Below are 11,237 nucleotides of genomic sequence, written 5' to 3'. Positions count from 1 at the left end.
CATTCACCATGAAGAGAAAACAGGGATTTTAGGAGAAATGGGTCCTTATAGATCTTGAGCAGACAAGTATAAGGTCAGCCTAGAATACCTATTTAACCAAAAAAAGAAAAATCATGTTCAGTCCACTGGACCATGTCAAAAGACACAGATGGTGATTTGGATGGTCTTCTAATATAATTTGGAATAATTTGAAAACTGAAAAGTATGCTGACCTTACAACAGAGTGTCAAACTACATAGGCAAATACTGATAGAATTGTAACAAAAACAGATGAATATACTGTCAAAGCTGGAGACTTCAATACCCCTGTCTTAGAAATGGACAGATCCAGCAACAGACTATCAGTAAGGACATAGTTTGAACTAGTAATACCATCAATCAACTGGACATGATTGACATCTATTGACTACTTATCCAAATAACAGCAGAATTCACATTTTTCTCAAGCTCACATGGAACAGTCACCAAGACAAATCACATTCTTAAGAAATTTAAAAGAACTGAAAGCATACAATGTCTGCTCTCAGACCACAATAGATTTAAAATAGAAATCAGTAACAGAGATAGCTGGAAAAAAATCCCCCCAATACATAAAGATTTAAAGAAAACACTTTTAAATACAGAAGTGAAAGAATAAATCTCAGAGTTAATTTTTAAAATATTTGAACTAATGAAAATAAAATTGGTGGGATGCAGAGAAAGCAGTGGTTAGAGGGAAATTTGTAGCATTTATGCATTCATTAAAAAAGAAGATCTAAATTAAGTAATCTAAGTTTCCACCTTAGGAAACTAGAAAAGGACAGCAATTAAAATCAATTAAACAGAAAGAAAAAAAAAAGAATTAGAGCAGAAATTGATGAAACTGACAATGAAAAATCAGTAGAGAAAATCAACAAAACCTAAAGCTGTCTCTTTGGAAAGATCAATATGAACAACAAGATACTAGCCAGGTTAAGAAAAAACAGAGAGGCACAAATTACTAATATCAGCAACAAAAGAGGGAACATCACTAAATATTCCATGGAAATTAAAAGGATAATAAGGGAATATTAATAATAACTCTATGCCCTCAAATTTGATAACCTAGATGAAATAGACCAATTACTTTAAAGACAATCTGGCAAAGTTCACACAAGAAGAACTAAATAATATGAATAGGCTTACACCTATTAAAATATTGAATCAATAATTAACCTTCCAGATAGGTTCACTGGTGAATTCTAACCAAACATTTAAGGAAGATATAGCTATTCTCTAGTCTCTTTCAGAGGGATGTGGGGATGGGTGGAAGAAATGAAAGGGATTAAGAAGTACAAATTTGTCAGTTATACAAAGAGTCACTGGTATATAAATACAGGATAGGGAATATAGTTGATAATACTATAATAACTATGTATGGTGTCAGATGGGTACTAGACTCATTGGGATTACTCACTTCATAAGTGATATTGAATGTCTAATCACTGTTTTATACCTGAAACTAACATAATATTTTATCTTAACTGTTAAGAAATACTGAAAAAAACTTTTTAAAAAGTGTAATAAATTCTGGAAAAACAAAAAAAAGAGAGATCTTAAAGAAGGTTAAAAGTCACATTGCAGATTGCATGTGTGATGACAATATATTATTAATCAATGAACATTAGGACTATGTAAAAATTTTCTAAAAATTTCCAAAGGAACCAGAAAAATCCAATAGAAAAATGAAGGGCAAAAAAAGAAGTCATTTTACAGATAATAAAAATGCTTGTGCTAATCAATTTAAAAATATATATTCTGATCAATGAAATGCAAACCAAGTCCTCAGTGATACATATTTTTTTTCATTTGATTTGGTGAAAATTCAAATAAAAATGTCAAATGATACCATATGTTAGAGAGAATTATAGATCCACAGCATTACTAAGAGTTTGCAGGTCAGAGTCTAAACTCATACAATTACTTTGGAAAACCTTTGGCATTACCTCCTAAAATTGTATATGCACATTTCCTGTGACTCAACAGTTCCTCTCCCAGGAGAAACTCATTTATTTATATTCAGAGACATATATATGTAAGAATGTCCATAGCAACATTTCTTAAGAGCAAATACCTGGAAACAACCCAGTATCCACCAAGAGAAGAATAGATGAATGAATTATGCATGTCCACAGAAAGGACTATTGTAGACCAGTTAAAATGAATAAATTTCAGCTACATACAATGATATCTCTTTAAATTAAAATATTCCAAAAGATAACATAAAGCTTATATATGTATATTTATGTATCTATAATTATGCCTATATATCTATTTAGGAATATGTATAGATAATTCAAAACTGTATGCAATTTAACCTAACAAAATGATGAACAAAGGATTTACATGGCAATTCCATTAGGTGAATGGTTTGTACAGGATCACATATGTTCACTTAAGGTATTATCAAGATTCTGTTTTTCATGCTGAGTGGTGATTTCTCAGGTTCTTATTATATTATTAGAATAGATAAGTACACAGACAAATATAACCACATGCATACCTAAGGGAATAATAAAAGAAGGCCATGCCTAGATCAACAATGAATGTGTGTTATGAAACAAAGATAGATACTAATCCTCAATCCTATGCCTCTGTCATCAGGTAGTATAAGCATTTGCTGTGTAAGGATGACATGCATTGCTGTTGGCAGTAGGCAATAGGACTACAGAGAATGTTCAATGGCAAACTTTAAAGAACACTGGGAGGGAATTAAGTAGTTCTGTGTCTTTACTGTGTATCTTCTTAAATTCTTTATTGATACTTTTCTCCTTATTAATTCCATAAGGTTCAGTGAGTATCATTTTGCTTCAAATTTCTGCTGGCTATGTGGGTGGATGTATTCCTGAGAGTATCGGCACACTCTAATAAACCTGGGTGTTTTGAGCTGTTTTGTAAGAGCAATTGGGCATGGTTTGGAAACCCTGGAGGAGGAAAGATCAAATTAAGTTTAGAAGGTATTATTACCTTTTTTCCCCTCCAAGTATAACTTCTAGACTAAGAAGGAGACAGACACTTAATCTTCCCTCCCTTTTTCCTGGGTAATGAAGCAAATTTAAGGTGTGTATCTGAAAGTAAGGCTTTGTTGTTTAAATGGTTTAGGTACTTCTCTGGCAGATAATATACAAAGGTAGATGTACTTCTACAGAATACTCAGCAACACTCCTAAAACTTCTTGTGGAATAAGTATCAGCGTAGGTAGAAATTAGAAAAGCGATTTCATTCTGGAGAGTTTTCACATTTTAAAATTCAGAGATGAATAAAATAACAGACATATGCTTTTACTCATACCAATTCTCCACTCTACTTACTGGATTGCTATTCATCTCTTTGAGTGTGTTGTTCATATGTGCAGGGTCAACTGGGGGCTGGCTAGATGGCTCTGTTGAACTTGGCTGTGTTTACACACATATCTGGAGTCAGCTGACTGTTAACTGGGGCAACAGCTCCTATTCACAAATGTCATCTTTCAACAAGCTAGCTAGGGCAGGTTCCCACAACGATAACAGAGGCCCAAGGGGCCAGCACAAATATGGAAGACTCAGAACTCGCACTGGACAGCTGGTGAGTCACAAGGCCAAGGGCAGCATTAAAGGAGAACAGCATTACAACATGTGGATAGAAGAAGAAGAAATAATTGGGGCTAGTTTTGCAATCTACCAATGGCACTGATGTCTGTGTTCTCTAATCATTAGTCTTTGGATATAAGGCCAATTTTTGTCACCTCACATCCCTTCCCACTTCATCTATAGTACTTCAGATTGGGGTTTCCCCAAGGCACTAATTTCAAATTTACTGTCTAGCTATATCGATAAATACTGGTCTCTAATAATAATTTGACAAGCATCATTTAATTCTTTTATTATGGGTTACTATTTCAGATAAATATGCTTTCTTCACAAATAAAATGTCTTCAAGTTAATAGTATGTTTTAAATATCTTCAATTTTCTCATAGACTCTAACCTACTCATATTAGGTGTTCAATAAATAATCAGATGTTGGTTAACATATATGACACCTCTGAGGCTAACAAAGAATCTGTTATATCAAAGATAAAAAGTAGCCCAGGTTAAAGTGAGTATTTGAACATTTATTTTCTAGAGGTAGTATAGAAATGCATTCATTAAAAAAAGACTAAAGCACTAAAGACTAAAGAAAAAGACTATAGAAAAATTTATTTTTCTTGATGGAGCACTTTTTTAATTGACCTAGTAGAAGCTTATTATGAAGCATAGAAACGTTCAAGCAACTGCTGTTATTATAAACCACTGGTTTTCTGCCCTGCTTCAAACCAGGATCACCTGGGGAGCTTTTTAAACAGTACCAATGGACTGGGTTCACCCCAGATCAATTAAATCGGTATGTCTGGAGGTGGAGCTTAGGCATCAGTATATTTAAAAGCTCCCTAGATGATGCTAATGTGAAGCCTAGGTTGAGGACAGATGCTTTAAACTCTTCTGAAAATACCAACAAGAAAGTTTGGAAATTGAGCAGTACACCTGGAAGCAACACACGGCTGTTAACTTGGATATTGCTAAGCAGTCCTGACAGATGAAACAGTATCCTAATTAATTGGTCTTCCTAGTCCATTATGGGCATTCACCTGGCAGCATTTTCAAAACACAGGTTTTGGAAATGCTGAATTTCAGTTATTATAAAGTAGTTCATAGATGCTGGCCAAGCAAACTTAACAATTTGACTTGTATTGTGATATAAAATCGATTTGATATCCCTAGGATGCAGATCTCCTGATGAGAGCTGACAAAGACCAGCTGAGGCTTTAGCTAAATGATGTGTGAGAGCACTGAGGAGCAGACAATTGGAAACTAATGAGATGATAAAGGCTTTCAGGTATGTGAGTTGATCAGCTACCTGCTGAGACCCTCTCACTGTAGATGAGAACTCCCTGGCTCAGGGCCCTCCTTTCCATCTTAGGTGCAATCAAGGTTAGCCCAGGCTTTGTATGTGATTAATTCTTTAAATATTGTCTCTGTTCATTTTGGAGGTGAAGTTGGAGTTGTTGCAGCCAATAGGTATGGTTTCTCTCCTCACCATTATAGACTCTACTCCTAAGAAGCATTCGTCTTAGCACTTAAGTATAGTGGCACCAGGATTAATGGTGACAACATTTATGAAGGGAGTTTGGGCCACAGATCAAAATGCTGTGGCCCCTTGGGACTGTGTTTGCTGCACCATAAAACTGCTGACCTTGATTGAAATTTCAATGCCTTCATCCCTGGCCAAACCTGACCACTTTCTACTTTGTACCTAGAGGAGAGTGCCCGTGGTAGGAAAAACGAGGTACGAGGCTATACTTGAAAGTCAAGGTAACATTAGATTTTGGATTCTAAGAAAATTCTATTGTATTTGGCATTTCCAGTTTCAAAGAATTTAAAATACCTCATGATAAAAAGATGTAAGATTGGAATAATAAATATTTACATAGCATAAAGAAAATGTGTAAGTAAAATAATCAAGGGGTATTGAGTTATTACAAAGTGTGAACAAACTAAATCCTGTTAAAACTGGATTAGAAAAGTGATTCTCCAATTCAGACTTAAGAAACTGTCCACAGAATAAGTGTCCCATGATCATATCTCTGTGCAAAATGACTACAAACCACATCCCCTTCTTGGAGTGTCACTATATAGATTATCAGAGTAAAGGGCCATATAAATAATACAGTAAATAAGGTTTTTTAAGTTTGCTTAGTTGAGAGTTTCAAAATATTCCTATAGTCAGAGTACTTTCTGTTATATGATGCATATTTACATCTTGGGAAACACCAAACTAGTAGTTTTTAATGTGATTAACCACAGAAAGACTGATCAATTAAATGAAATATAAAGCCACAGACTGAGTAAAACAGGATGATTTATCCTGCCTTGAAATTCACCAACAATTATCAAGTGTGCAGACTATTTTATTCTTTTAGGTTTCACCATCCATAAGAGCATGGCTACTGAACTACATTGCTAGATTGAAGTTATATATAGTTATAAGGTAATCAAGGGCAGGAATTTAAGAGTATGACATCCAGGTCACTAACCTCTGGATGTACTTCAGATTTTCAAAGTCGCTTGGTAAGTATGGCAGTTAGTATTCTACAATACTATTTGTGTCAGTCAAGCAAGAACAGATTATAATACATCTATTTTATTCTAGAAATTAGTTTCCTCTCCCTCCCTACCATATCCTTTTTCCTTTCTTTTGTTCTTCCATTCTTTTTATGTCTTTCTTTCTCTCCCTTTCTTTATCATCCATCTATCTATCTATCTATCTATCTATCTATCTATCTATCTAACAATAACCTGTTTAAAACATCCTAATGCCCTCAGCAGCTTGGCGGCATGAAAGGACCTCCAGGTCTTTCCCTTTGAAGTTACAACAACTTGGACAACTATAATTCAACAAGGAATTCCCTTCTCAACACAAACATGCCTGAGAGATACATGCACTGAGACATCTGAATGTGGGCCTATCTGAGTGAACAACAGAGACAGGAGAGCATGGAAGAAAGGACAAAGACAGAAGCAAAATGCAGCGTGGCACTCATTGTGGCCCCAATATATGCAATATCAGTGAAGGGTCAGGATGCAACTCCCAGTGGGCAAATCAGAGGGGCAGAGACAACAATCTGCCTCAGTATCTAGCACAAATTGAGGCTCGCCCAGGGTTAGGGACAGAACAGTGGTATAAAGGGTAACAGCCTTCCACAGCCCACCAGCAACTTGACAAAGGATTCTGGAGGAACCTGCCCAGCCCATCCTTCTGAGGCCTGCCCAGCAGTAAAATTCTCACTCAGCAGATGGTGAAAGGGGTGAAATAAACTTTCCACCCTATGTGGTCTGTACCCATAGTGGCTAAATCCACTGTAGAACAGAGCTGCAGATACACAAACCCACTTTTTCCTGCCCACCACTCTGTCACTCATCACAGCCTGGTAGATGCAGCTTGGTCAACTTAGGAGCTTCTGGCTATAGGAAGGTGGCACCAGGAACACACAGAAGATTCATAGCCTGCCATTTCCAATCCATGAAGTGGTGTCCCAGGACCAAGGTAACCAGGTTGTAAAGGGGATGCCCACCTCCTTAGGAATATGGAGTGTTTTCTACCACTGAGAGGACACCACCCCACAGAGATTCCAGAAACTACAGAAGTGCAGGTAAGAGAAAATAAAAACTTGTGCTTCAGCACCACCTACTGGAAAACAAAAGGAAGACCTTTACATACCAAACTGCTACACGCAGTAGTGTCAAATACTTTCATTCCCATAAATGCCCAGGCAGGAAAACAACCCATCAAGCACAATTAATGACCAAGATAACAAGGGAATTCAGAAAGAAAGTGAAAAATATCCAGAAAATAAACTGAAAGACATGGAAGACTGATTTAAATGACAGACTATCCAAGACTGCAGTTCTGGAAGAAAGAAAAAAAAAAAAACTCAACAAGATACAAGAAAACTCAGAAAAGCTATTCAATGAGCTTAGAAATAAAAATCAACAAACACAGTAGCCTACCAAAGAGATCAAAACTATAAAAAATCAAACAGAAACTATGAAGCTGAAGAACTCAATAAAGAGATGAAGAATGAACTAGTGAACATAGAAAATATAGCAGACCAGATGGAGGAAATCATTAGTGACATAGAAGACAGAAATCCAGAAATGACTCAGGTGGAAGAAGAGAAAGAGAATTGAGAGTTAAAAAATTATAAAACTTTATAAGAACTATCTGAATCTATTAGAAAGAACAATCTAAGAATAATGAATATACCACAAGGAGAAAAGCAGAAGAGAACAGACAGACAGCTTATTCAAGCAAATAATCCACAAGAACTTCCCAAACCTATGGAAAAAAACTGGATTTCAAAGCCAAGAAACTAAGAGAACACCTAATTATCTTACACCCCCCCCAAATTTATTTATTTATTTTTAGAGAGGGGGAAGGGAGGTGCTGGAAGCAACCTAAGTGCCCATCAGTAAATGAGTGGATCAAAACCCTGTGGTACATTTACACAATGGAATACTACGCAGCAGAAAAAGAAAGAAGGAACTCTGATTCTTCACAACAGTATGGATGGAACTGGAGAGCACTATGCTAGGTGAAATAAGCCAGGTGGTGAGGGACAAATACCATATGATCGCACTTATAAGTGCAACCTAATCAATGAAACAAACAAGCTAGCAAAATAAAACCAGAGACACGGAAATAAAGAATAAAACCATGTACAGGGACAACTCGGGGAGGGATGAATGTGGGAAGTGGGGGGTGGGTAGGGCAGGGGAGAGCAATGGGGAAAAATGGGAACAGCTGTAATTGAACAACAATTAAAAAATCAAAATAAAATAAGAATAGTCTAAGAATTACTTTAAAAGAATGCTGACCAAGAGGATCACTGGGAAGTACATAATGACCCCAGCAGAGGTGGAATTTAAGTAAACAGTCAGAAAAAAGGCCCTGTATGTGGTGACAGTATGAAGTCTGAAGTCCCTGGAGGAAAAAATATGTCCCCATGAGAGTATTCTCTCAGGATTTCCCACATATCGCAGACCTCCAAACCCATATTACAACTTAGCCAACCATGCATGTTGGGCTCTTCTCCTTTAGCCCTTTTCTTTCTGGGGACTGCAGCAGAGGGATGAGAATGAGCTATTGCTCAACAGGGGAGTAGATGGAAAAAAGATAGGCAAACACTGCTTACCTATTTTCACTCCCAGCCCCCCCCCCCATATCACTTGCAGGATCCTAATTGTGTAAGTTAAAAACATTAAAAAATACACATTTGACACAATATAATTATAAGATGGTATATACAGTCCAGATACACAAATAGTAAAAAATAAACACAAATCTGCTAAACTCACCAAATAGAAGCTATTTTCCAATTGGATTGTTAATACTACCCACTGCCACCACCAACAAAATATTCTGGGATAATATATAATTACACCCTGAAGTAAATGATTACAGCCAAAAAACAAATGTTCAGGACCAGAAAGCTTCACTGGTGAATTCTACCAAAGATTCAAAGAAGAATTAATACCAATCCTTCTCAAACTCTTCCAAAAAATAGAATAGGAGGGAATACTTCCAAACTCCTTTTGTGAGGTTACATTATCCTGATACCAAAACTATACAAGGATGTCACAAGAAAAGAAAATTATAGGCTAATATCACTAATAAACACAGATGCAAAAATCCTCACAAAATATTAGCAAACCACATTCAACAAAGCATTAAAACAATCGTGCACTATGATGAAGTTGGATTTATCCCAGGGATGTAATAGTTGAACATCCACATTAACAAAATGAAGGATAAAACACACACACACTATTATCTCAGTAGATGCAGAAAAATCATTTGGCAAAATTCAACATTCATTTTTGATAAAAACCCTCAACAAAATGTATATAGAGGGAGCATACCTCAACATAATAAACACAATATATGACACACCAACAGCTAACATCATACTCAATGGTGAAAATCTGAAAAATTTCCTCTAAGATCAAAAAAAGAAACAGATGCCCTGTCCTACCACTTTTATTCAACATAGTATTAGAAGTCCTAGCTAGAACATTTAATCAAGAAAAAGAAATAAACGGCATCCAAATTGGAAAAAAGTTAAACATTTATTGTTTGCAGATGACATGATGGTATATGTAGAAAACCCTGAAGACTCCATCAAAAAAGTTGTTAGTTCAAAAAAGTGAATTCAATAAAGCTGCAGGATACAAAATCAATATAGAAAAATGTGTTGCATTTCTACACACTATGAACAAACTAGTAAAAAGAGAAATTAAGAGAACAATCATAAGCCCTGGCTGGGTGCTCAGTTGGTTATAGTGTCATCCCAGTATGTCACAGTTGTGGGTTCCATCCCCAGTCGGGGAACATACAAGCATCAACCAATGAATGCATAAACAAGTGGAACAAATTGATGTTTCTCTCCCCTTCTTGCTCTCATTCTTCACTTCCTCTAAGATCAGTTAATAAATCAAAAAAAGAAAATGAAAACAATATCATTTTAATTGCATCAAAAGAGTAAAATAACTAGAAACAAATTTAACCAAGAAAGTAAAGACATGTATATTGAACAGTACAAGGCCTAACTGGCCCTGGTTGGTGTGGCACAGTGGATTGAGTGCTAGCCTGTGAACTGAAGGGTCACTGGTTCGATTCCCAGTCAGGGCACATGCCTGTGTTGTGAACCAGGTCGCCAGTTGGGGGCATGCTAGAAGCAACTGATTGATGTATCTTATGCACATCAGTGTTTCTCTCCCTCTCTTCCACTTAAAAAAAAAAAGAAACTAAAAATTAAGACACAAATAAATAGAAAGATATTCCATCCTCATGGATTGGAAGAATCAATATTGTTAAAATTTCCATACTACTGAGAGCAATCTACAGATTCACTGGAATTCCTACAAAAATTCCAATGGTATTTTTCACAAAAATAGAATAAATAATCCTAAAATTTGTATGGAACCACAAAAGACCCCAATAGCTGAAGTAATCTTGAGAAAGAGGAACAAAGCTGAAGGCATCATGAGCCCTGGTTTCAAACTATATTACAAAACTATACTTATCAAAATAGTTTAGTACTGGCATAAAAGCAGATACATAGATCAATGGAATAGAAAAGAGAACCCAGAAATAAACACATGCATATACTGTCAATTAATGTATAACAAAGGACATAAGAATCTACAATGGGGAATGGACAGTTTCTTCAATAAATGGTCTTGGGTAACCTGGACATCCACATGCCAGAGCATGAAACTCAACAATGATCTTATAGGATACATAAAACTTAACTAAAAATGGAATAAAGACTTTAACATAAGACCTAAAATCATAAAATTGCTAGAAGAAAACATAGGTGGTAAGCTCCTTGACATAAGGCCTGGTTATGATTTTTTTTAAAGTCTTACACCAAAAGAAAAAGCAAGAAAGCAAAAATAGGAAAGTGGGACTCCAACAAATTAAAAAGTTTATGCAGATGAAAGGAAACCATCAACAAAACAAAAAGGTGGCCTACTGAATGGGAGAAAATATTTGAAAATCATATATCTGACAAGGGGCTAATAACCAAAAAATGTAAAAAGCCCATAAACTGCCCATTTTTAATAAAAAAATCTGATTATATATGGGCAGAAGATCTGAATAAGCATTTACCCAAAGACACACAGATGTCCAACAAGTACAT

The sequence above is a fragment of the Phyllostomus discolor genome, chromosome X (assembly GCF_004126475.2).
Source record: "Phyllostomus discolor isolate MPI-MPIP mPhyDis1 chromosome X, mPhyDis1.pri.v3, whole genome shotgun sequence".
NCBI lineage: Eukaryota > Metazoa > Chordata > Mammalia > Chiroptera > Phyllostomidae > Phyllostomus > Phyllostomus discolor.
This window is presented reverse-complemented; position numbering follows the sequence as displayed.